Below are 3,181 nucleotides of genomic sequence, written 5' to 3'. Positions count from 1 at the left end.
AGGGTTGTTTCTGTATTGGTGACCTGTGACTTGTGACCTGTGTTTTGTGCCTGCCCCATTGGACCAAGCACTTGACAGTTCAGCAATTGACTTCTGAACTTCCCCCATTGAAAAGCAAAAATAGTCTGGAATTACAAAGAAGGATTACGTTTTTGCCAACGTTGGCCGTAAAGCACCTAGTCGGTAGAGCAACGGTGATGTAACCCGAACTTCGAGGGTTCAATTCCCACCTGGTGAGAGTTTTTCTCTGTCTTTTTGTGGGCCAATTCCATTAATAGAGCTATCGCTACTAGGGCTAAACCTAGCACTTCACATTACACTCAAATCAGTTTTGTCTGGAATTAGAAAGAGTAAAATTTATTAAATCTCACTCCTAGGAGTCAGTGGGTTAAAGTTTGAATGCTTTGAGTCAACTACCAGTAAAGGTTTCAGGGCTCAAAACTGCGACCCATACAGTCGACTAAAATACCTGGAGAAGTTTGCACTTAAATGATGGGGGTTACTCTTGTGTAACTTTCCTATACAAATACATGTATGACACAAACTACACAGACGCTTGATCTTGTGATTTAATCTATGTAACTTAAACTATACAAAAATTTGGTTTTATCAACTGAGTTGATAAATGTAAATTGACTACCGTACAGGGATTATAAAAGCTGCCATTTCAAGTGTTAGCCCTTCGTCAGAGCGAATCGTGGAATTATGGGTTGTGTGTAGTTCTTATAGTATCTATTGGTGGTAACATGGCAACGTAAAAAATAGGAATACATTAGTTAAATGAAAAGTGTTCATTAATACCGTGGGGATTAAGGGTGCCGATTTGAAAGATCAATTTTTGTTCCAGATTCTTGCGGCGTTCCCTCGTACCTTGATATAGGGAAAAGCCGCAGATAGCCATGTGTTGTTTGGAGTGGTTAGGGAAATAAAAATACGAGCAACTGGCTTAGATGCATTCTTGTCATTCTTCTCAACATTGCGAAAGTGTTCACGGAATCAGTCGCTTAGTCGTCTACCTGTCTCGCCAATGTATAATTTATTGCATAACATACAGGTTATGCAATAAATGACATTTGCGGAGGTACATGTGAAACCATCGATGATCTTAACAAATCGCTTAGGTCCCAATATTTTGCTAGAGTGAAAGGACAAGTTTTGTATCGTGAAAGTGCCGGGTTGCTCGTTAGTTCTGAGTGTGCTTCTAACGAAAAAGTTGCCTACCTTTTTGTCGCGTTTGAATGAAATTAGAGGAGGTTGTGAAAAGATTCTACCAGTCTCGGGATCATTTTGGAGTAATTTAAAGTTATTAAGAATGATACTTGATTACGTGATTATGAGGATGGAAAGTGAGAGTGAATGGAATTCTGTCATTCTTATCTTTTTGTGACTTTTGTAGTGCTGACTGTCGATCAAATTGTTGGGCGCAATGATGGCCCGCTATGACCACAGAGACAGGATTGCCACGTTTTTCGAAGAACTGGCACATCTCTGATTTGCTGGAAAAATCGGAGTCATCACTAAATAGATGTCGAACTCTAAGAAATTGAGAATAAGGAATGGAGTTCTTGACATGTGATGGATGTGACGATGTATGCAACAAATAACTGTGAGAACCTGTAGGTTTGTAGTGCACACTGGTACATAAACCGTTGCCACTGATAGAAACTTTGATATCTGGGAAAGCCAATGAAGTTTCCGAAATTTCCTCTCTATATTTAAGAGCAGGATGAAAGGAACTAACGCAGGTTATAAATTGATCGAGTTCTTCTCTGCTGGGTGAAATAGCGCCGATGCAGTTGTCAATGTAGCGGCTGTAGAGTTCAGGTTTGGGGGCGTTTGTACTGAGTAAAAAATTGGTGTTCAACATATGCTACAAAAAAATTTGCATACCTAGGTCCCATTCTTGTGCCCATCGCTACACCATTAATTCGTTTGTAAATGGACCGAATGCATAAATGGCGGCCAAAAAAATATTCTTTTGTTTATGTGCTAATTAGCCTCACTAGCCTCGTTTGCATGGACAAAATACAAAATCAATGTTGCTTGAGAGTGAGGCTAGTGAGTCTCATTAACACGTAAACAAAAGAATACATTTTTGGCCGCCATTTATGCATTCGGTCATACTGCAGGCGAATGAAAAACAGTTTTAACTGCTTAAAAGCGTTATGCACCTACCAATGTTGAACACCAGGGTGGGGGGGTGGGGGGAGGGTACCTACGGGAAATTGACTCAGAGAGCCTTCCCCTGGGTAGGGATTTTGACACGTACGCGTTGCCCTATGGTCAGGAATTTGACATGTCTGCCATCTTGGAACACCTAGAGAACCTGGAAGGGAGTTATCCTCGACCTTGGTTTTGACGAGACTTCTCTGGTTTTCCCGAGTTTTCCGAACACCACGGGTGAAAGAAAGGTAAGCAAATCCGTCTTCAGTGGCAGATCCATACCGGTTTCCATCGTTTTACAAAAGTCGGTCAGAAAACTTGGGAAAGGGGACTTTAGAGAGTTAAAATCTAAAAAATTCCCGGGGGAGCATGCCTCCTGACTCCCCTAGAAGCTTTTTCATTGTTTTGGAAACCGGTCATTATTTTTCCTAGACCCGCCCCTGGTCTTGTCTTTTTGTAAATAAGGACCATCACTTCCATCAGTCCTTGCTGGAGTGTTCACAAGTACGAAAATGTTTCTTTCTACTTTTCATTGTGATTGCTTTTTGTATATTTCTACTTATTAAAAACTGGATCATTGGATAATGCAATTCGTGAGTTTTGATTGGCTAAGCCATCATGGGTTATGAGCCATTATACCATGATCTACAAACACGGCAAGCACATGAGTGATTTTTTGGGCCTTTTTATTTTTATTGTAGTCTAGTTTTCTATATTTTGGGGGCGTTTTTAATAAAACAATTATTCCACTCGCGCTTGTTGGATATGAGATGATTATAGCCAACTTGGCACTACGCGCCTCGTTGGCTATCTATCATCTCATATCCAACGCGCGCTCATGGAATAATTGTTAAATATTCATTAATTTTCCTCTATATCATTGTGCATGCTTGATTGATTCGAAAGCTTGTTAATATAATTGTTCCTGTTGTTTTGCTAAATGTTAGGATCTTGTTCAGTACCGTGGGAAAGGTTTCGTGTTACGCGATAAATTTCCATCAGCTGTTAAAAGGGAATT

At 40.3% G+C, this 3,181-nt stretch overlaps 1 protein-coding gene across 1 annotated transcript in view; it reads left to right on the top strand.

Annotated features, from left to right (window-relative positions):
- The window catches only part of LOC138004525 (protein mono-ADP-ribosyltransferase PARP14-like), a 17,548-nt gene extending 16,966 nt beyond the window's left edge, over positions 1-582 (top strand). The window contains exon 10 of the mRNA XM_068851060.1: positions 1-582. This exon is cut by the window's left edge and continues 2,121 nt beyond it. The gene's annotated coding sequence lies outside the window, so the exon portion shown is untranslated.
- The last annotated feature ends 2,599 nt before the right edge of the window (positions 583-3,181 follow it).

The sequence above is a fragment of the Montipora foliosa genome, chromosome 5, assembly GCF_036669935.1.
Source record: "Montipora foliosa isolate CH-2021 chromosome 5, ASM3666993v2, whole genome shotgun sequence".
Classification (NCBI taxonomy): Eukaryota; Metazoa; Cnidaria; class Anthozoa; order Scleractinia; family Acroporidae; genus Montipora; species Montipora foliosa.
Note: the sequence above shows the minus strand (reverse complement) of the source record. Positions and strands in the feature narration are given on the sequence as shown.